We start from the raw sequence: 25,377 nt of genomic DNA, 5'->3' as shown, positions 1-25,377 counted from the left end.
TCCAATCTGTATCTCCAACCTTGAGTTGTGCTCCCCTGTTCTTACCTCAGTTATCAATGCGGCGGTCAGAGTTGGCCTTCCGGTCTCCTGGGCGATCTCTACCATTGTCCCAGTCTTTAAAAAAAGGAATAGAGACAGCACGCACTGCTATAGACCCATCTCCCTGTTGAACTCTGTCGTTAAAGTTGTTGGACGCGTCCTACTGGACAAGTATTCAAGCTAGGCTATTGATAATAACATCCTGTCAGATGTCCAATATGGCTTTCGCCCTGGTCGATCAACTGTAGACCAATGTTTGAACTCATTTATGATCTTGAGCAAGTACACAGTAGCCTGTCCTGGTACTATTTATCTGACCTTTATGGACCTGTTCTCCGTGTTTTATTGTGTTAACAGATGCAAGTTGTGGCAGACCTTGCTATCTATAGGGCTTAGCAGGGACATTGTTCTTTTCTTACAAGATCTTCATCGAGATACAAAGGCTGAGGTCAGATATTCTATCAACTTCAAGGTAATGGGCTGATTTCCTATTTAGAGAGGGGTCAGACAGGGTTGCATCTTGGCCCCTTTTTTAATTTAACATATATATAAATAACTTTGAGAAGGTGCAAACACTGGTAAATTATTTTCGTCAATTCATGGAAGATCAGGACATGTTGGTCAACAACTCAAAGTCTTATGTGATGCAAGTAGGCTTCAGCTCAATCTGGCCCTACATCTTTAAGGTCTGGTCCATCCCGTCCCTAGGACATGTGTCTTCTCTTATTTGGGGGTTCCGTTGCATGCCAAGATGAACTGGGGGCCCCTAAAAACATGTAAGAAGAATGACCTTACCTGGACGACTGCGGCTGCTTTTAATTTCGCCCCTAGATTGGGCAAAAGACCGTTGGGGCAATACTGCAGTTCTACAGGGCTAAATGCATCAGAAAAGCGTCGTACAGCAGTGAAATCTGGGGCTATACCATTTCTGAAGATCTCAAAATTGGGTTCTAGCCATTCTTCACTTTCATTGTACACGAATAGCTTGTCTATCTTTACCGATCTGTTAGCTTTTCGGCCTGTGTCATTATGGTTAAAAATAATTCTAAAGGATTGCATGGCCCTTGATCATGCCTCCTATATCCCGTGGTTTAAACGCATCAGGGAGTGCCTGGTGAACTTGGGGAGGGGAGATCTTTTTGCTAAACCTGAATCGAGCATTTAGAAGGACCTGGTTGGTATCAGGGAGGCCTTTTTCAACAACACTTAGCAGCCAGGAAAGATAAAGAGCTATTGAAGCCTAGCGTACAGCGATTTATTATGCTAAGAACTACGCAGATGGCCGAACCCTATTTATTAGGGTTTGTGAACTTGTATGACTGCTTTTTATGGACCAGGTTACAGTTTGACCACATCCATCTTCTTCTTGCCTACCCAAGGGGGCGTTAAAATAAAGGGTAAACCCAAAAATCGCTGGGACCTGGGTATCAAACCGTAGAAGGGAAAATGGTCCCAGAACATAAAAGCTTTTAAAGCCTAAACAGAATCAACAACAAAGATACTTAAACAGTCAAGTAATGTCCAAGTGTTATTTAATCACACTTAGCAAGATACACGTTTTTTGAATAAATTGACACTAATCAAACAGTGCGGGGGAGGGAAGGGGGGTAGTGAGTCGAGTGAGGTAATGGGGCAAGTGACATACAAATTTTATAACACTGTCACAAATCAATTGTTAGGCAAGCAATACTATGCCACACAGTCAAGATGAAATTCATTCATTTGAAAATAGATTATTGTACAATCGGAAGAACACAGTGCACATTGCACTATTGAGGGTACTGGCAAGATCATATGTCGACGTTTCGACCCCTGGACATAGGTAGGTTGATTGAATCCTTACTAGTGGGCTCTTCTTCAGGACAAGAGGGACGGTGTAACAAGGAGGAAAGGCACCTACAAATATATTAAGTAAGTATTACAAATGAGTATTGTATCGAGTCCCAAGGAGAATTTTAAGGGGGACTAGGTAGGGAAGACATCACCATAATTTTGCCACCTGTGCCGTTTTACTGTGTTTTACTGTTTGTTTGTTGGGAGGGCGGATAACTAGCTGTTGCAGGTTAGCACTCTCAACATAAATTGTAACTCCACGGCTCTTACCGCCAAAATCTGTGCCATCTCACCTCTCCCACGCTACTCGCGCCGCGCAGCTGCTTCGCCCGCCCCGGTCCATCACGGCTTGTGCCGATTGTGTGGAGGGCGTGGCCGAGCAGACTGACGCATTTCCGGGAGGGAGGAAGGGGAGGAGTTTGACAATCAACTCCCCCACTTAAAACAGATGATTAGGCGACCGCGCGCAGCGGGCGCGCCGGCGGCGCGCCAAAGGCGCGCCAAAGGCAAGCCCGTCTGCGCCCGTCCGCGCCAGACCGGGTCCAGGGGCCGGCCATGCTGCCCATTTCATCACATATACCTCGGGCGCTCTTAGAGCACTACAGCGACCCTCTTTTACCCTAAGTCCTACTATTGTTAGGCGTTTGGACACTGTGGGCATCAATCGCCTAGGTCTTCCCAACTGCGCTGAGGCTCAGCCCCCTGCTCAAGCCAACCATAGCATGACCTCAATTAGGGTATTATATTTGAATACTCGGTCCTTGGTGAGCCATCAGTCTGACATCTACATCCTGCTCACCAATGAAAAACCGGACATTCTCCTTCTGACGGAAACCTGGCTCACTGCTGAGTTACTTCCTGATATCCTTGCGGCTCTCCCCCCAGACTATTATATTCTTCACGCGGACCGACCGGGAGACCGCTCTGGGGGTGGAGTAGCCGCCATCATATCTAAGCGCCTCAACGCCCTCTCCTCCTCCTCCCTCCCCATACCGGAGGTGGATAATCTGTTACTCAGCATGGGAACCGACTCAGGCGCCCTCACACTGCTCCTCCTTTACCGGCCACCGCACCCCATGAGCACCTTTGCTACTATGCTGAGCAAACATCTGTCCTCCATCTTGACACATCATGCTAGCTTCGCACTTGTTGGCGACCTCAATTATTGGTACAACGACCCTAAGGCTGGCTCTCACGCCTCTGAACTGTTCGAAACGCTTCATAGTCTGAACCTGACGCAACAGATTCTCTGCCCTACCCACCTTAAAGGCCACATCCTCGACCAAATTTGGTCACACAATCTAGTGTTGTCTCAGCCTATTGTCTCTCCCGTTGTCTGGTCAGACCATTTCTTAGTCGACACGATTATTACCCTCCCTGGTAGTCTCCCGGCCCCTCGCATGGCTGGCGGGCTCTCTAGAAAATGGAGCACACTGGACTCCCAGGCTTTTCTTACGGCCCTAGCAGAGACCAGCCCAGCCCGGGATTTCACAGCCTGCCCGGATATCGACACACTAGACAGCAACATCACTAATTGGCTCAAGTCGACCAGCGATCAATTTGCCCCGCTGACGCGATTCCCCCCCACTAAACATGCCTCCTCTCATGGATGGTATACGCCTGACCTCAAATTACATAAACTAAAAGTACGCCAACAGGAACGTATCTGGAGGCATACCTACTCTGACGCAGCTAGATTACTCTACATTAGTGTGCGTAGGGAATACAAAGCAGCCATTACCTTAGCCAAATCAGCCCACTTCTCGGACAGGCTCCTCTCCGCAGCCAACAAATCCAAGGAAGTGTTTAAAATTATGAACGAGCTCACCACCGATGACAGAACCCTTCCTGCTCAGACCCCTTCTCAAGAAACTTGCGACGCCCTCAACCTTTTCTTTATCGAAAAGATCAAAAAAATCAAAGATTCAATCCACTCTCCTTCCCAGCCATCCCCCCAGGTCGCCATGCCTGATAACCACTCGGCCATCACGACGCTCCCTGCTCTTAATGCTGACTCATTGGCCCGAGTCGCAACGAGAGTCAAATCAGGCTCCCCTAGTGATTGTTGTCCACCCTCAGTCATGCGGGACATTTGTCTTAAATTACCGGATCACATCCTCCCTTTGTTGAACAGCTCCCTCAATGGCGGCTCTGTCCCTGCATCTTTCAAGGAGGCAATTCTGGTGCCCCTTTTAAAAAAACCTGGAGCAGACCCAGGAGAACCCTCTAATTATCGCCCCATTTCCCTTCTCCCCTACCTCTCAAAGTTATTGGAGGCCCACGTTACTCAATTTCTGTCACACTTCATTGAGTCCTCTGGCTTCCTTGAGCCCAATCAAGCTGGGTTCAGACCCGCCCACTCGACCGAGGCGGTCATCCTCGCAGTCTTGAATACTCTGAGATGTAATGCGGACGCTGGTACTCCTCAAGCCTTGGTGCTCCTGGATCTGTCCGCCGCGTTTGACACGGTGGACCATAACATCCTCCTCCGCCGTGTTGCAGAGGCGGGCATCCAGGGCATCGCCCTTAATTGGATCACGTCTTTCTTAACTGGCAGAACTCAGGCTGTACCCCTAGGCCCTTACACAGCCGAGAGAACTGCAACTACTTGCGGAGTCCCCCAAGGCTCCTCCATCTCGCCGTTGCTGTTCAACCTCTACCTTCGCCCACTCATTCAGTCACTCAGGAACTGGGATATCACGGTGTATAACTACGCCGACGACCTACAAATCATCTTCCCACTGAACTCCCCTAATGCTGTTAATACCTTCCATTCTGTTATGATCCACATTTTGGAATGGATGAACATTAATCAACTAAAGTTGAATCCGGGGAAAACTGAACTACTTCTCCCTGGCTCCAGTTCTGGTCACTGGGGCCCACAGTTCTGGCCCACTGAATTTGGCCCTTCTCCGGTCCCGCTGAAAACAGTGAAAAGTCTCGGCGTGATAATCGATGCTGAACTTTCTCTAAAAGCCCAAGTGGGGGCTGTCATTTCCTCCTCTATGCACCAACTCAGAAAGATCCGCAAGGTTAGCCACCTACTTTCACCCCCTGCATTAATCCAGGTCGTCATCTCCCTGGTCCTGTCCCGCATGGATTTTTCCAACTCCATCTATCATGGTCTTCCCCAGTGTCTTCTGCATCGCCTTCAGATTGTCCAGAACCAGGCGGCCCGTCTTATCTATAAAATCCCCAGGTGGCAGTCAGCAAAACCACTACTACAGCGACTTCACTGGCTGCCGATCAGTCAAAGGGCAGCTTTTAAGATGGCGTGCATCATCTATAAAGCACTTCACTGCACCAGCCCTGCTTTCTTGCAATCCTTAGTCACGGCATACCAGCCAGCACGTAATCTACGCTCTGCCTACCTCCACTTACTGACTGTTCCCAGAGTCAAAACCAAAAAGTTCGGTGCCCGCTCCTTCGCCCTCCTGGCCCCTTCTCTCTGGAACTCATTATCTCTCCCCATCAAGTCTACCCCCTCCCTCCTCGACTTCAGGAAACTGTTAAAGACTTCCCTCTTCCCCCCTCCTTGCTAACCTATCTATTGCTGTCTGTCACTCTGCTGCTGCTCTTACTCTTCTGTCATTAGCGCCAGGAAACCATTGGTGTCAGTGCGCTTTACAAGCTTCATTTAACATAACATAACATAACAATTACCATGTTTGAAGAAGGACATATAGTCAATATTAGCTTGGCGTCAAAGGGCGCAGGGGCTGGTAGGCTCCAAACGAGGGTGGGGGTGACGTACACCTAAAAAGAATTAGGGTGTCATTGTAATGATCCATAAATCGGATACATGGATTCTTGTAGTTCAAAGGCTAGATAAATATGACTTACTAATTTTTGATCAAATCACAAACGAGGTATTAATTACTCCAACATCACACGCCGTGGAAAACATCGGTGGGACAAGTGAAATTAATCACGGAGAAAATCGGCCTCTATAAATATAAAATGAAAAAGTGCGAATGTAAAAACGAGTTAAAAACCAAACCCAGAGGATATGCAGCGCAAGGGACAGGGTACCCTAATCTATCATCAACAGAAAAAGCTTCAATAAATGAGGGAATAGTCAACACAATAAAACGTAATGCAACATAAAACCCATCAGTTAACTGTGAGTCAAAGGTGGAAGAACGCCAAAAGTTTATGCCTATGTTCATAGGAAAACAATCAAAGTGAGCAATCTGGGTCATGTACGGTAGAATCAAAACGGACCCAGAGTGGAGAGAAAGTCACTATCGTACACATAAACAAGAGTCAAACATTTATTCCCACTAAAGATCAGAGCAATACAACCTTATACGCTCTAAATCGTACAGAGTGAAGAAATGGCAGAATAGTTTACAAACACCAAACATCTAACTATTCGATCGTGCTCAGAATAGGAAGGCATGTAAAGAGCCAACGACCGCTACACAGAGAGATAGGCAGGAGGGTCCCTTACCATAAGCAGTAGCCATGAATGCGGTACTCGGAGTTTCCTGACAAAGCACTGGAGCTGTAATGAGTATTCACTGATATAGAGACGCCCTGAGCCACATGACGTTCAACGGGGAGCAGACGCTAGATGCTAGCGATGGAAATGTATTAGAAGAAAGACAACCCGTGTTGTTTTCTTAAGGAGAAATACACTTGACTAGTTGAGCCAAAGTAATAGAATTTGAAATTCAGAAAAGGGATTAACCGATATTAATCACTTAATATGGAATGCTAATGGAAAATGTACGTTTCTCATGGTAGTGGCTGGTGTCATGAATAAACTATCGAATGGTGCTGGTCATTATATATTGCTTGTGAGTCTACAAACAATTTGTCCTGCACCTGAATACAGATGGCTCAGACAAATACATTAGTATACAACGCCATAAAAGAACAAAATGGCACAACATGGAAAAAGCATATAACAGATATACATTTTTCGATTTGTCAAAATGAAAGAGCACGGTGTGAACAGAGAAACATCTGGTGGTGCACAAATTTATACATGCATGTAGACCGTTGAAGGCGATATTCGTTCAAAATAAGGTCACCTGATATTTAAGTTGATAAACATAGGCCTGGATGAATTAGAATTGTATCAATTGGCTACAGATGGTGCCTGAGTGGCGTCATAGATGGATACATTGTCAAAATGAATGATATGATATACATGTGCACATTACGTACATGAATATTACCATCGCATGCTTCAGATAGTCAACATATCAAATGCTCGAGAGATGACATTACCATCAGGCTAGACATGAAAGAATATACACAATAGATAACTACAGTGGCCGTAATTCCTTAGTTGCTGAGAATGGCTAATTGTGCATTACTGGGATCTTGTTCGTTCAAACCCATATTGATAGTATCAAAGCGGATCATCCATTTGGACTCCCTGATGGTAAGGATAGAGGATATATTGCCTCCCCCTAGGCCCCAGCTCGTTTTTTTCTACCACAATCCATTGCATTTGGTCAGGGCTGTGTCCCAGCTGGCTATAATGCTCAACTAGGGGTGCTCCAGTAACATTGCATCTTATTCTACTTTGATGTTGTAATATTCTCGCTTTGATTTTCTGCTGTGTTTGGCCAATATATAATTGGCCGCAGGGACAAAGGATCCCATAAATAACGTTGGTAGAATTGCAGTTAGTATGGGAATGCAACGTGATAGTATGATGTTTGTAAACAAACTTTTTGGATTGGATTGTTGTTAGTCAATAGGGTATGCTCCTTTAAGCTAATGTCTGTGTAAGTAGGTGAATGGGTGAGTGAGGGGGAAGTGAGTACCTCTACGAGTGAGTAAGTGTGTGTGTGTGTGTGTGTGTGTGTGTGAGTAGACGTATGAGCAACCTTTCACTCGCCCATACATATGACTTAGCAGTAAGGTAGGCTGTCAGTAGTTAATAGGATGGGTGCTAAGTGAGCACATGTAGTCTGAAGATTGACTAAGCTGCATATCCTCATGTAAACTAAATGTTTAAATAGTTAAAATATGTAATGTGACACTATATAATTAAGTGATGAACATACTTTTCTATTTTTGTTTTCAGACCTCAATATCTAGTTATCTACACAGAATTAGCATGCCAACTAAAAGTCAGAGAAGAAAGAAACAGCAGCAAATAGAGCATCTCCTTAGAACTAAGAAACAAAAGGGGCAAAATGCAGATACAATGGTCAAAGAGAAAAGGCTTGCTGGTAAGAGGACCAAGACATTTCTTAAAATTGTTTGTGCACAACTGGAAAAAGTACAAAAAGAAGTAAAGAAAATTATAAGACTGAGTACTAAAGCACAAAAAGTCTCTGGTGTAAACAGTAATCAATCATTGAAAAAAGAAAAATGTAAGCAGAAGGCAGAGGCAGTTTAAGGAAATCAGAGGTGGGATGTTCCGCACTAGAGTAATTCACAACTTAGCATCTATGAAGAAGTATAAAAGAAGAATAAAAGCAATCAGATAAAAGGAATATGTTGAAAGTGGAGTTCATAAGGTGCTTTCTCTGAAGAGGAAACTATTTATCTTGGTTTTAAACTGAATGAAGACATTGGACAAAATAGTCTTGTCTATGAGGAGACAGAGCCAAAAGAAAAGATTTGTTAATAGAAGTCACCTTTGCAATGTTTCTAGTGGTGAATGGATACATACTTGAAGTACTGAGCCTTTCTTTAATAATGAAGGCAATTTTCAAGACAACACATTAGTGCATGCAGTTGATGAATTTGGATGATTTTATGAGATGAAAAATAGTATTCCTGTTCCAAAGGAAGTAATGGTACCTAGAAATGTTGAGGAAGAGATTGCTGAAGAGATGCATGGAAGGCGTAGACAGGCCCCTGTGTACAAATGGAATTGTAGTAGTTTTTGTAGCATTTGTCAACAATCAATTGATATATTGAGAATTTTCCTCCATATGTTTGCTTCCAGAAGTTTAAAACAGAAATAACATACATTATAAGGATTAGGATTAGATCCATGGAAAGTAAGAAAGCATACTAATTTACAAGGAAACTCACTAGCTTGCCTGTCAAAAAAAGTGTGTCAAAGCAACTTTTATCATCTTCGAATGTTGGGTGTACACCATTCAATAATGAGAACTTTTGTTAGAAGGCTTTGTTATGTAAAAACTCCTACTCTATGTTTAGGAGGAATTAATAAAACTCTTTTGCAAGGTAGTGTAGTGGAATTAGAAAAGGTTTACGTTTATGTTGAATTTAGTTCTTTTGGATCGGAACAGGAGTGTAGGGAAAATGAAGAGTTGGTAACAACAGGAGTTGTGGAGCCGAACAGATGTATTAGTGTTGGTAATTTTGTAAAAGAGATTCGAAAGTTTAACGCAGTTTCTTCAGAGCCACCAAACTGTGTTTGTATATGTTATTGACGTACTCATTTCATTTCATAAGGCTTTATTCGGAGCTTAAAACACAAGTCCATAAAAGCAAAGCAAATACACAACAAATACAATAAACATTTCATATTAAAAATTGTAGACAGGTTACATGATTAAGACATTTAAATAATTAAAAAAGCATACCAGGCCTTACTTTAATAGCTGATAGGAGGAAGGTTGCAGTAAAAAAGCATACATCAGGGTATGGTTTAAAAAGCAGCTTCATAGCATCTTGTCTATTCCTGACTCCGTATTTTAACAGGATAGGTTTAAGATAGGCTTGACGATAATTATCATAAAGGTTGCATAACAGAAGAAAGTGCATAGTGCTTTGAGCTGATACGTTATCACATGGGCATGGGCCTACCGGATGTTTTTTAATACACGGGTAGGCCACCAGATGATGAACTATCCCAAACCTTAATCTGGTAATAACATACCTATGGGAGGGTCGAGTAACTAAACTCAGATACGGCTGAAATCCCTCGTTTTCACAGAATCTGCCGTAAAACATACATGTACTTAAGTTACTACTGGTCCTTTCCCGTTGCTCTAGCTTAAAATTCATAAAAACCGACTTCATCACTTCTTTAGACAAACTGGAGGGGGTGTTACAGTCATCTTTAAGTCTAATACCATAAATCTCAAAGTAACAGTTTATGACATATTTAATCCAGGGAATTTTTAGGTGGCCATCAATCGAGAGACAATCTCCAATAATTGCTCTGCTTAGGGAGGTCTCTTCTTTTAACCATACAGAACGCCACAACATTAAGGGCCTTAGTGCCAGTAAATCAGAGAGGTGGGAGATACCTAGTTCTCTGTGGGCCAAATCATTAGTAGCAGATTTAGGCAAACATAGCAGCCTTTTTAGAAAGAGGTTTTCCTCCACTTGCAGGTTCCCTGTCTTGATATGCCCCCACACTCCGGCTCCATAAAGGGCCACCGATAAACAAGTACGGGAACGCTGAAATCATTAATTTTTGGTGCGTCAGCCACAATCTCTTTTAAACCTGTGTCCACTTTGTTAATAAAAAGAATAAAAAGTAGAGGGGCAAGCACACACCCTTGTCTAATTCCCCGTCTAACACTGAACTTGGGGGTACACTCCCCAGCCTGACCATAGCGAACACTAGAATTTAATTTGGCAAAAAGTCTCGCTAAAAAGTAAACAATAGCCTCTGGGGCCCCCATTTCCAATAGCGTGGTCCATAAAATGTTATGATCCACCATATCAAAGGCACTACTCAAATCTGCAAAGCAGAGATAGAGAGATCCTTTTTTTGCCTTAGTATATTTTCCAATGATTAAATCAAGGTTGAGGCATTGTTCTAATGTTCCTCTGCCCTTCCTGAAGCCGTATTGGGAATCAGCCAGGATATTATTGGACTCGGCCCATTCTTCTAACCTTACCATAAGTACCCGGCTCATGACTTTCACCGAGGAGTCCAGGAGGGAAATTGGGCGGTAATTCTTTGCATCCCCCCTGTCTCCTTTCTTATAGATCGGTACAATGATCGAATCTTCCCATGTGTGTGGAACCCCGGCGCGTACGGCAGTATTAAAAACCTTTGTAAGCAATGGGCCTCATATCTCTGGTACTGTTTTGTATACATCGATAGGAACCCCATCAGGTCCCTGGGCCTTCCCACCCTTGCTAGAATTAATACTATCCCACACTTCGGCAGTAGTAATGTCCAAGGATATAACAGGCCACCTGTCATCATAGAGTTCTCCATTTCTGGTCGAATCAAAAATCTGGGAGAAATGGGTGACCCAACTCTCCGAACTGACATTTGCTGTTAGTTCTGGGATCTTATCGTCCTTCAAAAAGGGACTATTAACTGTTGCCCAAAATAAAGAAGAATCCGCAGTAGAGGCTGCTTGATCCAATTTATCCCAGGCCTCTTGTCTTAGTTCGGTTTTCCTAGACTTAATAGCGGTCTGGTAGATCCCTCGTAATTCCCTAATGGTTCCAGTATCTCTCTTCTCAGCTGACAATGCTATTTTGAGCCTTTTAAGTGCAGTAGTGCAGGTATGGTCAAACCATCCCTTGTGCTGGAGTTTCCTACCCTTATGAGATATAGTGAAGTTGCTATCTATAGTTAAATTAAGATTAGTAAAAGTATGCACGATTTCGGCATTTCCCTCCTCGCATTCTAAAATTGTAACTATTTCCGTAAGACATTTTGACACAATGGCATTAGACTGAATGTCCGCTTTATTGCCTTTCCATCTGATACGAATACCGTTAGGGCGATGGGGCTCGATGTTGGTAATGGTACATGGAATAAACGCAGGTCGTTCCTTCCATAAGGTTATCTCAGCAGTGATACAATTATGATCACTAATTATGTTGTCTACAACTACAGGGGTAGAACACCTTGGGCCAATACCAGATGATATACAAATAAAATCAATCACTGTGTTAGCGTTCCTACCCGTGTAAGTGGGGACAACTTCACCTGAGTTATTAGCCTGATTAGCCAATATTTCCATGTCGTATGTTGACGTACTCAAAACAAAAATCAAACTCATAATGTTGATTTGTACATTAAAACTGAAAAGAAGAATAAGTGGTGAGAATTTGCTGTTTATTTATTTGTAGAGGGACGATTTGAGTTAATCCACCTAACAACTTAGAAATAGTACCTGTTCCAGAAGTACTTAAAGATTTGAATGTTTATGAATCCATATTAATACAGTCTGTACATCCATTTCAAGCTGTAGTTTACATGGAACCAAAGACAGGGAAATTACCTCCAACTCAGCTCCAGAAAGGTCTCAAAGCAAGAGTTGTATACTTGCCATTAGATTTTAAGGAAAATATTGAAGCTATAGGGGTACAGAGAAACTTGAAAGAGGGACTTGTAATTCTAGTAAATGGTGTCCCGATCAAGAGTTAAAAAATATGGCAAGAGTTAGTAGATGTTAGCAAATTAAAAAAATGTAACTTCATATCTGGTACAAAATAACGTATATTATAAAAATCCAAACATTCTTCAAAATATCACATATCTGGAGGACAACACATCATCATCAACAGGTCAGATAGAAAAAGTGGATTGAAGCAGAGTAGAAGAAATTCATGAACAGTACAGCATCCATCCCCCACATTCAAAAGAGATTGTTGGTGATGCTATTGATCAATATCAACTAAAAGAAGCAAAAGGAACTCCCTTAAGTGTATGGGAAAAATGTTTAGAAGCTCGATGTTTTCCTAATCTCTTGATCAGTATTTTTTTTTTGGAAACCTTTATTACAGAATGCAATAGATATACAAGTATGGGCCTACAACCTTCAGGCCGGCCGCTAGCAAACCGTGGGATCATAAAACACAGTTTATAAAACACAAGCAGCAAGTAGTAAAGGTCCCAGAAGTCGAAGGAAGCGTTTACGGCCACATCGTCCAGACCCCCCAACTGGCGGTTCCATTTTTTAATGAAAAACTACAAACAAACCCCCAAGGCAGCAAAAGTCCAAGCAGCATTATGTGCTCCCCTCGGGGGGACCCCACCGATCCACAGGAATAGGGGGGGGACGGGCCGGGACAGAAACAAAGTGGGCACGAGGACACGGAATCAAGGTAACAAGCGGACTAGGGAGACTGGGCCGCTGCCAAGTCAGGCGTCAGTGGCGGGGTACAAATCCCGCCACGATAGGAGTTCCAGGGGCCCCACATTTTCACCCATTTCCCAGGCTTACCTCTCGCCACATACACTACCTTTTCCCGAAACATACACCAATCCATGTTGTCCTTCCATACCGAAACCGTTGGTGGCCTCTGGGAGCCCCACAATTGTGCTATGTCACGCTTGGCCACCGTATATCCCAGTGTCACCCACCACGTTTGCGGCACCGTGTAATCAGTCGGTTCCCACACATTCAACAGACATCTCCTAGCCTCGGGAAACAGCGTCACATGCGTGACCGCCTGCAAGACCGCATGCACACCACGCCAGAATCGAGCCACCTCCGGACATTCCCACAGAATATGGAAGAAGGTCCCTAACAAACCACACCCACGCTTGCACATCCCATCCACGGCATATCCCATACGCATCAGACCCGGCCCCGTAACGTAGACTCTGTGGAGTATTTTGAGCTGGACGAATCGAAGGCGGGCCGGTACGGCCACCTCTTTCGGGGAGGCCACCGCAGATACCCAGTCCTCGTCATCCAGCTCCAATCCATCGGCAACCCATGCCTCACGAAGGCCAGTCAGCAGTCCCGAGCGATCGTTGATGAGCTTTTTATAAATCAATGAGATAGTGCCATCCGGTACATGCCCGTCTAGCACTCAATCTTCCAGAGGGGAGCACTCCGGGATGGACGCCACATCCGGGAATACCGAACACAGCGCGTGACGAACCTGTATATACCGGAAGTACTCCCTGTCCTACAACTGGAATTCCGTCTGCAGCACATCAAACGTTTTGAATCCCCCCCTCGTCCAGAGATCGCCCACCCTGCTGATGCCAATCGTGTCCCACTTCTCAAAGCCTTTCGTAGTCCACAGGCAGCCCAACCGCTCAGAGGCATACAATGGCGTCGCCCGGGTCAACCGATCCTTCCAACCCATCGCCAAGTTTGCCGCGTGCCACACCCGTACCGCGGCCCGCGTAGGACCCGTCAAACGTGCGTCGAGCGATCTAGAGTAGAGCGCACGATTGTAGTCGCCACCCGGCAACAATAATTTGTCCATTTCAAAGGCCGGGTTAAGGGCGGACCCATAAAGCCCGTGGTTTATCGCAGCCAGCTGGGAGGCCCAGTAATACCGTTTGATGTCTGGGAGGGTGACCCCCCCGTCATACCACAGGAGCGTCAGCTTCGCGAGGGCGATACGTGGCCTCCCATCCCAAAACAGTTGGCGCTGCAGACCCTCCACCTCCCGAAAGTAGCAAGCCGGGACGACGTCCATCGTGTTTTGTAGAGCATATAAGAAACGTGGCAACGACATCATCTTAAACAGCGCCGCACGGCCGAGTGGCGAGAGCGGCAGGCGCCTCCAACGCGCCACATCCTCCTTCAGGCGCTGGAGGGGGGGAAGTAGGTTCTGTTTATATCGGGCCGCAGGGTCCAGGGTAATAAAGATACCCAGATACTTAAATCCCTGCGGAGCAACCTGGATAGGACAACCCCGCGGAAGGATAGGAGCCTCCCCTGAGAGGACATATACACAGGATTTAGCCCAGTTGATGACGAGGCCGGAGTTGCGGCCAAAGGAACACAGTACATCTACTAACACAATTAACGATTCACGCGGGGAAGCAAGGTACAAAAGAATATCGTCCGCGTAAAGTGAGACGCGATCCTCATATTCAGGAGTCCATCGAAGGCCACGAATCGAAGGGTGCCACCGCAGCCACTCCGCCAAGGGCTCCAGGGCGAGCGCAAAGAGGAGCGGCGACAGCGGGCAACCCTGCCGCGTGCCCCTGCCCAACTCAAAAGGAGCCGATACTCTACCATTCACCACTACCCGTGCCAACGGTCCGGAATACAACAATTTCACCCAGCCAATGAATCCCAGGCCAAACCCAAACTTCGCCAGCGTCGCCCAGATATACGGCCACTCGAGCGTGTCGAATGCCATAGTGGCGTCCAAGGACGCCAAAATGGCTGGCTCACGTATGAACGGGACCCTCGCGAGCACCCCATGCAGACGCCGCAGGTTAAGCGCGGTGTTGCGATGAGGGATAAAGCCGGACTGGTCCTGATGGATCAGATCGCACACCACACTGACCAACCGATTAGCCAGCACCTTGGCCAGAATTTTCGGCTCCGCATTCAACAGAGAAATGGGCCTATAAGACGCGACCCGATCCCGCGGCCTCCCCTCCTTATGAATGACCACAATAGTGGCAAGACGCTGGTCCAGCGGGAGGGAACCCGCCGAACGGGCCGCGAGAAACATATCACGGAGATACGGAGCCAGTGTATCCGGCCGCAATTTGTACAATTCGATGGGAAGGCCATTAGGACCCATGGCCTTGCCAGAGGCGACCAAACGTATGGCGAGGGCAATCTCCTCAGACGTTGGAGCCGCATCCATCAACAATTTATCCTCCTCCGAAAGGGAAGGCAGCGCAATATCTTTAAGCAGGTCATGGGAATCCTCTTCCGAGCGGGAAGATACCGGGGAATACACCCCGCGGAAATACTCGGCGAAGCAATCAACAATGTCCTCCAGCTCAGTGACACACACACCATCCAGTCTCTCAACCGACGGGACAACTCGACTCGCTCTCTCCTTTTTATCCAACCACGCAATCAGTTTTCCAGCCTTATCACCCACATCATACTGTCGCCCCTGTTGCTCCCTACTCAGGCCCCTGGCCGCCTCCGTGACTAAGGCCTTGTAGTCCACTTGTTTGAGCCTGTGAGCATGCAGTTTGTCGTCCGTGACACCACAATCCAGATCACCCTCCAACTCAGATATCTCAGATTCGATACGGGTCACCTCCTCCCGCTCGCGCCTCCTGGAATGGGAAATGAGGGATAGGGCCTCCCCCCGGATTACCGTCTTGAACGCCTCCCACAGAGAAACAGCAGACGATACAGATCCCACATTATCTCCAAAATATTGCTCAAGGGATTTAACCAGATCTGCGCGAATTGAGGGGTCACGCAGGTACCAGGGGTTGATCGGGACCACCCTCCCCTCCCCCCTCGGGACAATATCGAAGTGCAACAAGAGCGGGGAGTGGTCTGAAATACCCCGAGCTAGATGCCGCACCTCCCCAACCCTCCCCGCCTGTGCCGCTGGCATCAGAACATAGTCAAGCCTCGAAAGACTGCCATGAGCCCCGGAATGAAAGGTGCAATCCACCAGTCCCAGGGTATCCAAGAGGCCAGACAACCAAGCTTGGGCGCGGGGGAGGTCCCTGGGTGGGTAACGATCCTCAGTTCCAGAAATCACAGCGTTAAAATCCCCCCCAACCACTAGAGTCCCCTCTGGCAGTCCAAGAAGAAGGCGCCCCAAATCAGCGAAAGTAACCGTCTGCAACCCCGGCGGGACATACACAGAAACCAAAACGATCACTTTACCCTCCAATCTACCCACTAGAGCCGTATACCGTCCCCTATCATCATGGAGCACCTCATCAACCTCCAACGGGAGTGAGGTTTTAACCATAATGCCCACACCCCTCAAACCAGAAGTGAAGCCCGAATGAGCTACAAGGCGATAGCCCCGCCTGTTCATGGCACGGAAGGAATTGCCAATAAGGTGTGTTTCCTGCAGAAATACAATATCAGGCGAAATCCGCTTTAAGAACTGCAGAACCACCCCCCGTTTTATCCTGTCCCCCAGTCCATTAACATTCCAGGACAGAAGTCTCAGTCCCCTACCCCCCATCACAGCCAGTACCGATCAGTCTCCCCCCAGAGAGCACCTTAGATATAGCACAACAATATTCCTGCCTTGTGGTACAAATAAACAATACCCAACCCCAACCCAACATCCCGAACAAAACTCCCCCCTCCCTGCACCCCTGCATGAGCCCAGACAGCCCCCCCAACTTGCAGTGTGCCTGTCGCCCCTGTGTGAACTAAACTACAAAGACCCCCTAGAGGAGGAAAGAGAACCCCTTCGGGACACCGCACAACCTCCGATGGAGGGGGAACGAGACACAACAGTCAAGAACCCTGAGCTTTGCCGAAAAGTGGCATCATCAGGAATGACCCCAGTGTCAATACCTCATACCCGGTCCGGTGGGCACTCTCCTCCCGCCGCCCCCATTCCACCCCTATCATGTCCCACAGACAAAGTGTCCAACCAGTCCCCGGCCGTCTCAGGACGGTCAAAAAAGTGAGTGCGACCATCAGACTCCACCCGCAGCCTGGCCGGGAAAAGCATTGCGTATTTTAAGTTCATGTCTCGAAGCCGCCGCTTGACGCCCATGAAACTCAGTCTCTGCTTCTGGACCGCCTGCGTGAAATCAGGATAAAAGTTCACCTCCATGTTCTCCAGCTTAAGCGGCCCCCGCAGTCTGGAAGCTTGTAAGATCGCATCCCTGTCCCGAAAGTTGAAGATACGGGCAATAAGAGGCTGCGGGGGAGCTCCGACCTTCGGCTTGCCACCAGGAACTCTATGGGCCCTCTCCACCGCAAAGAATTTACTCAGTCCTCGAGGCTGGAGATGGGTAGAAATCAGATCCTCCACAAAGAGATCCGCCGCCGAATCCTCCAGTCCCTCAGGTACTCTGATAATGCGCACATTATTCCTCCGGGCCCTGCTCTCGGAGTCCTCCAGTCGCCGATCCGTGAGCGCACTGGCCTGCCGGAGCCGGCGTACCTCCGTCTGGAGGGCCGCCACCTCAGTCGTGAGGCCCGACGCGGTCTGGGCCAAAGAGTCAACCCGGTCATTTGTCTTAGATAGATCTGCTCTAACAAGGTTGACGTCGATGAGGACCGCGTCGAGTTTGTGCGCCAGGGTGTCGAATTGTTGACCCACCGAGGTCTTCATCTCAGCTATGGCGCCCATGACGTCCTGCAAAGTCAGATCCGTCGGCAAATCCGGGGCATCCGGGGGGCACTCGGAAGACTTATGCGACCCGCCGGGAGAACCTTTTGGTAGGGTGTAGCGATCCATGATGTTGACTTGAAGTGCGGCGCCACGCCGGGTCGATTTGGCCTTCAGCCGATCTCCATCCTGCTTCGTGGCCATCGTCTTGTATCTCGCACCCCCACGAGTCATGCAGCGGAGAACGGACAATCGAGGCCGAGGACCCCGGAGGTCACCTCAGGAAAACAGAGCAGGTCCCCGCAGGCAGGCAGGATCCCCCAGCGGGGAAACCAGCACACAAAGAAGCGCTGTGATCCCACTCGCAATGACGGCGAGGGGACTCAAAAGCGAAAGTGAAAGTGTGGTGTACGCGACTCGCCAGGCTCGACCCGCCGTTGTTATTCACTTCTCCACTGGATCACCCCCAAACTCAAGACCGGGGTCAGGAGAGGAGCAGGCCGCAAACTTCAGTCGATGCTCATCACGGCACCCGGGGTCCGATTCAAAAACGGAAAACGGGTACCACCTCGGCTCAGGTTCACCGACACAGTCCCCTCAACCGATTCAGGATGAAGACAGGATAAACGTAGGAGGTTGCGGAGGTCCTCGGGAGCCTCGCACCTACGCGGCCATCTTGGTTGCGCGCTAGGCTCCTCCATTGATCAGTATTTTTAAATACCTGCAGCTGAGTACAGATCTACTAGACTTCATTCAGAGGATCCAAGATTTCCTCAATGTTACTTATATGTTTTATCTATTATTTGAAAGTGATTTGACTTCATTGTCCTATGCCGTAAAACCAAATTTTGAAAACAGGTGTATATCTGCAAAATCTATCACGGTGAACTAAAATGCATGTTGAGAAATTTAGGAGCACCTACATGGTTTCTAACACTCAGTTGTGTTGAGTATGCATGGGATGACTTGCTTCAATTCTTGTGAGAAGCAAATTCAGATATAGAAGACATTGATCTTAAGACTCCAGGAGGAGAACCCTGCCCATTGGACCTGCAAATGTTTGCAGATACTTAACCACAGATTTCAAGTCATGATGACTATTATCTTCAACAAGAGCAATCCACCTCTCGGTGAAGTGACTGATTTCTTTTGGCACAAGGAATACCAAGTGAGAGGTGCTCCACATATTCACATGCTACTATGGGTAAAAGATGCTCCAAAATTTGGAACAGACACTGATGAGTCTGTGTTGTCTTTCATAGAGCAGTATGTCACTTGCATCATCCCAAATGAGAGTGTTTATAAAAGATTAAGACAACTAGTTCTAAGATTCCAAAACCTTAGGTGTGGGAAATACTGTCGTAGAAAATATAGATCTAAAGGGAAATTTTATACAAGATGTTGTTTTGTATTTCCAAGATTTATGATCTCAGAAGGAGTTAATAGCTTTTTGTCTGCAGTCAAACACTCTCACACGAAAATCACCAAAGAACACATACAATCTCAAAGAACAGAAGTGTCAAAATACATCAATGACTACAATCTTGTGAATTTGAAGATGTGGAATGCTAATATGAATCTACAGTTTGTTGCAGATAACTTAATGACTGTACTCGGTAAGCCACCTCTTATATAACAAAGTCACAGAAAACAGAGTTGAAAATGATGTGGGAGGAGTTTTCAGCAGAAAAGAGTCTTAGAAAGAAATTGTAGTTTTAGTTTGAAAATGTTTTCTCACCAAGAGATCGGCTCTTATGAATATGCAGACCAGTTAAGCTCAGCTAGCTTGTTTTCTAAATCTAGCGAAGTTCTACGGGTGAGTTTAGGGTTTGCTAATACTCGTAACAGAGTACTGAAGTATTTTCCCGAAATCCGATATCTTGCAGAATTTAAGCCACACAGTACAGATATTCTGAAGACTAACATACTGGATACATACTATCCAAGATGGAGTTCTCACTCAGAAAGGATGTGTCTATATGAAATACTTCAACATTATACATACAGAAAAAATGTCAGTTAAAACATAGAAGTAAGAAAATGTGCTGTTGATGGATATGAGGGATGTTTGGTCAGACATAATAAAGTAAGTTTAATCAACCATCGAAAGCTAAGTTGCCAAACTCCAGACAAAAGAGAGTTTTTCTGTTTAGCCTTGTTACAGTTGTTCAAGTCATGGCGAACTGATAGCGAGCTACTTGGAGAATTTGACTGTTATCTAAACTCATATAAAACTGTGAAAGACAGCATTGAGTGCTCTGGGTTTCCAGTGTATCTCTAAATGTTGAGAGATGAGATTGAACAACAAGAAACAATTGCTGCTGAGAGAGCAAGAGAGAGTTCTCAGAGCATTCAAAGTTCAGCACCTTGAAGTCAAGATCCTCTTGGACAGCCAATCATTCAAAATACAGCTGCAATAGCCATGAATGAAGTAGAAAATTTAATGCAGCAAGCAAGACAGGAAACACTGCATGTAGAAGGACTAATACAGCAATTGAATACAGATCAGAAAGACATTTTTGATTAAGTAAAAGGTAAAATAGAACATGAATGTCTGAGCGAGAAAAAAGAGTGTGCTTGTTCTACATATAAACCAGTTCTGTTGTGCATAAGTGGTCAAGCTGGAACTGATAAAAGCTTCTTGATGAAAGTACTGACAATTTATCCACAGAATACAAAAGATTCCAATTTGCCATGTGTAGTTACAGCACCAACTGGGCTAGCTGCACTCAATATTAAAGGAGTTATACTTCATTGATTATTAATGCTGCCTGTTGAACACAACAGCAAATTAGAATACAACAAATTATCTGGTGATGCTTGTCATGAAGTGGCAAGAGTATTAAAGAAATTAAAGCTACTTACTATTGATGAAGCCAGCATGGTATGTAACCTAATGCTTGCTTTTATACAATTAAGAATGCAGCAAATAATAAACACTGACTACAACATGCTTTTTGGAGGAAAACACTCAATAGTCTTTGGAGACCTGCTACAACAAGCTCCAGTCAAAGGACAACCTGTCTTCAAGACACTACTACACAATGAAACTAGGAGTTCACCAGGAAGTATTGGAAATGTAAACATTTGGGAAAACTTTGGATATAAAGAGTTAATCAGAAATATGCGCCAAGCAGTAGCTATGCAATATGGAGTTATACTAGAGGACATTAGAGTGGGAGTTCTCACAAAAGAAAGAAACAGAGCATAACAAACTTGTCTCATCAAAAACCTGTTTTCAACTAATGTTTCAGCTGCCAAAGTAATGTATAAGAAAGAGAAGTCTATTTTTTATTTAATGCTAACTCTTGAGGAGTGTAGTAAATTCAATGAACAATTATTACAACTGGAAAAAGAAGAGATGGTCGAAATTAGCACATATGATAAGATGGAACATCAAGGAGTTACAGTGCTACTAACAAAAAACTGCAATCAAAATTGGATTGTTTAGAAAAGTCTGTGTAAAACTTCAGGATTTGAAAATCAATTATATACCTGTAAAAATTGTCGTACAATTTTACGTAGTAATTTTAACGTTGAAGAAGGGCTAGTGAATGGTGCAACGGGTAAAGTTATGAAAATGATGTGCAATACTTAGCCATAAAATTTGATGATGTTGGTGAAGTTGAGCAGATTGGATTGTCATATTTAGATTTGTCACGAATTAGCACATTGTCTGGTTTATTTCTGATTGACTTTGATGAGAAGTGCTGATATAAGCTGTGTAAGTGAGTATAATAGGTTAAGAGCTCAATATGCTTCTCATTTAGGCCAGTATTCTGTGAGTAAAAAACCAATAATGTGTCCAAAGCAAAAAATATCAAAGCAGTCTACCAGAGCTGAAAAGAAAGATTAACAAAAAGAAAAACAACAAGGACCTAAGAAAAGAAAACTACAGCACAATGAGGAAATAGAATGGTATAACTTTGATAATAAATCTGGAGTGAATTGTTATGCAGATGCAGTCGTAAATGGACTAAACCATTTGCCTCATTTTACAAATTCTATTAAAGAAAAGGTAGATAAAAAAATGTCTTCACAACTATGCAGTTTACTTGAAGAATTAAGAAGTGTGAGAAGTATTATACATTCTGCTACTGGAATAAGAAAACTTACAGGTGGCTTTACTGGATCAGTTGTGTTTTCTCACAATCTTCAGCAGGATACTCAAGACTTGTATTGGTAATGCTAGAACTATTAGAGGAAGAAGATGTGAATAGCAATTCATTATTTGGTTTAACTTATAAATGGAACCATAACTGTGAAGACTGTGAATTTTATGTCAAGGCACGAAGGACAATATTATACATATCTCTTTAATTGCCAACTCATAGCAGCAACTACAAAACACTGCAAAGAACTTAGAATAGTAAACTTAACATTCTAAAGTCTATTTCATCCTGTGTGTGGCAGCCATCTTCCTTCTTTGTTGCTGCTCACAGCCAAGATAAGATCATTGATTTTTTTCTGCTTGCCTTTTGAAGCATTGAGCGATGTTGTGGCTCTATAAGCGTATGTTTGATTATAAGATATGTGGCACGCTTGTCTATGATATGTGGCATGTTGTTTGCGCACCATATTTGTTATTTTGGATTTACTAACCTTATCGGAGTGCCTGTATGTCTGCTTTTTAAAAAACTTTAGTTTGTGTGCGCATCAGGGACTCAGTGGGGATCTCCACCATCTTGCAGAATCCTTAGATTCAAGTAATGTATTTTCGGGGCTCGGTCTAGTTTGAAAGATGCCCTCGAATCGGGGGAACCGCAAGTGCACGGTTGTTGCACTCGGCCCCCCCTCTGGCTGAACCTTTGAGGGACGCTGCGGAGACCCAATTTGGTTCCCCAAGCCTCTCAATCCTAGAGAACAGTTCAATTTCTGGCGTGCGGTCTTCTTTCACCGAAGCGCTCAAGACGGGGTGGAGGCATGAGGGCACAGTCATTGCTATCGCGCCCTCCCCTACGAGGCGTTTTCAAAAAGGCATTGCGAGCGGATGATTTCCCATCACACTCGACTAGGAAGATGTTTTTTCACTGAATACTTAAATCTAACGAGCACGAACGGGAGATTCTCGCTTTCAGATTTTTACTAGTACAATAACGTTAGGAATTGAATATTTTGTCAAAACAATTGAGGCACTTACTTACCTATTGACTACCGATACCTTAGAAGCATGGACTGAAGGCTGCTCCTAGGCCACCGTAACAACGTCACATGACGCGGCAGCCATTTTAGCATGGTTTAACATAGCTCATTTCCATAATAAATGGGTGGCCATCTTTTGGGCTTTGAAAGTTACCATTTTTTTTCCTCAGTCAGCTTTCCAGGGTCAAGAGTTTAACAGCTGTTCGGTCGGTACTTCAAGTTAACGTTTTAGTATTGGAATTTCAAGGCAGATAGTGGAGTATTAGTGTATCAGATTTTTTAGGGGGACTAATTCTAGTTTTGGTGATTTGTTCTTTATCGTTCCTAGAGACCATGGAAAGTAATAGGACTAGTGAAGCTAATATGGAGCTTAACGTACAGGAGTGTGTGGAGAAGGCAGTTTCTGTCTTGGCGTCTCAGTTGGGTAAGAAACTGGACAACTGTTAAAATCAAATCCGGTTCCCCTGAGGATCCTGTAAAACCCGAAATGGCGCGACTTCATAAGGATCCGATTTTGTCAGAAGGTCGGAATTTGATCAATAAAACCCTGGAATCTACCACAATACCTAGATCCTGGAAGCACGCTAAGGTCGTTCCTCTATTAAAAAAATCTACTCTAGATCCTTCCAAGCCGAAAAATTTCCGGCCAATATCCTTGCTACCTTACCTATCCAAGATAGCGGAATCCCATGTAAACTCCACTCTGATCAACTATCTAGAAGCCAATGGTATTTTAGATGACTCTCAAAATGGCTTCCGAGCGAATCATAGTACCGAATCGGCCCTGCTAGCCGTTACGGAACAACTGAGGGAGGTGCAAGACCGAGGTGGCACTGCAGCGTTGGTTTTGTTAGACCTGAGTGCAGCATTCGACACGGTCTCCCATGAGATCCTCTTAAGAAGACTGTGGGAGTTCGGGGTCCGAGATGGAGCCCTAGAGTGGTTCGCCTCATTTTTGAAGGACCGCTCCTTCCAGGTGCATGCTCCACCGTATAAATCAGGAAGGTTCCCACTGGGTCATGGCGTCCCCCAGGGGTCCGCACTTAGCCCCACGTTATTTAATGTGTACGTCCGCCCCCTAGCCGTTCTGGCTAGGGCCCATAACATCAAATTAACATCCTATGCGGACGACACACAGTTCATCTTCTCCTTCTCCAGTGACACCAATGCCGACAAAATTAAATTCCAAGAAGATCTATCGGCCATTGCATACTGGATGACTGAAAATCGTCTCCAGCTTAATTCATCTAAGACCGAGGTGCTACTGGTTGGAAAGGAGACCCTAAAATGGGACGACAAGTGGTGGCCATCTGCATTGGGGCCTGCACCCACCCCTAAGAAGGAAGTTAAAAACTTGGGTATCATGGTCGATAATCAACTAAACCTTGACTCCCACGCCAAAAAAGTAGCAGGTCTGTGTTACGGCCGTTTACGGTCTCTGAGACCCATTCTGGGATTCTTCAATCCCCAAGTCCGTCAGACGATCATTCAGGCTATGGTGCTGTCAAACATCGACTACTGCAATGTCCTCATGCTGGGCTCCAATCAATCCACAATTCATAGACTTCAAAGAGCTCAGAATGCGGCCGCACGTAGTCTGTTTGGACTGCCCAAAAATTGTCATATCTCTCCTATCCTTCATCATTTGCATTGGCTGCCTGTAAAGCAGCGTATTCAATTCAAGGCACTTTGCCTTATCCATAAAATTTTGTATTCCTCGGGCCCTAATATTCTGCAGAATTTGGGTTCTCTATATGTCCCCACCCGGGCTCTTCGTTCTGCTGACTTGACTCTGGCCCACATTCCTATGATCAGGAGGTGCAGAGCCGGAGGCCGATCTTTTAGATATTTGGCCCCGAAATTGTGGAACACAATCCCACTTGAAGCCCGTGTTGTCACAAATCATTTGGCTTTCAGAAAGAAAATTAAGACCTGGCTATTTTCCATTCTTTAGGCCCGACTCTCTGGAGCTCTTCCTACACCTGGTTTGGCTGCTGCGTACCTGGTTGTCTGCAAGCGCTGGGACGCCCCGTTGCTGGGGTAGCCATGCGCTATATAAGCTACCATAACATACCATAACTGTATGGACAAGTTGGAAGGGAGATTTGGTGAAAGACAAAATGAGGAGCAGTTCTGGTCGGTTGAGGAGGTGATTGGTAATACCTAAGTGGAAGTGCTAAAAAGGTTACCCAAAAGAGGAAACATCTGGGGAAAGAGAAGATCACTAAAGGAAATGGGGCCTTTAATCAGAAAGGCTTTGGGAAAGCAACTCATAAGGAGTTGAATGAGAAGGCTATAAAGGCCACTAAAAGGGAGCGCAGGGCTATTGCCTGCGATGAATCTTCCAGCAGTGGATATATCTTAATTTCATGTTTCTCAGATTTTGACTCCTCAGAGGAAGAGATTAAGAAGAAAAAGGTTAAAAAGGAGAGGCATGAGAAACACGCTTTAGACCAAGTCGTAGATCCCTTGGGTGACCTTATGTTTGACCCCAGTACTATCCAACATCCTCTCTCT

At 45.4% G+C, this 25,377-nt stretch overlaps 1 long non-coding RNA gene across 2 annotated transcripts in view; it reads left to right on the top strand.

Moving 5' to 3' along the window:
* The window catches only part of LOC146798506 (uncharacterized), a 210,542-nt gene that overhangs the window by 144,902 nt on the left and 40,263 nt on the right, over positions 1-25,377 (top strand). For both annotated transcript variants that reach the window (XR_014969173.1, XR_014969172.1), the window contains exon 7: positions 7,919-8,066. This is a non-coding gene — a long non-coding RNA (uncharacterized LOC146798506). The remainder of the gene's footprint in view (positions 1-7,918; positions 8,067-25,377) is intronic.

The sequence above is a fragment of the Triturus cristatus genome, chromosome 9 (assembly GCF_964204655.1).
Source record: "Triturus cristatus chromosome 9, aTriCri1.1, whole genome shotgun sequence".
NCBI classification, from domain to species: Eukaryota; Metazoa; Chordata; class Amphibia; order Caudata; family Salamandridae; genus Triturus; species Triturus cristatus.
This window is presented reverse-complemented; position numbering and strand designations above follow the sequence as displayed.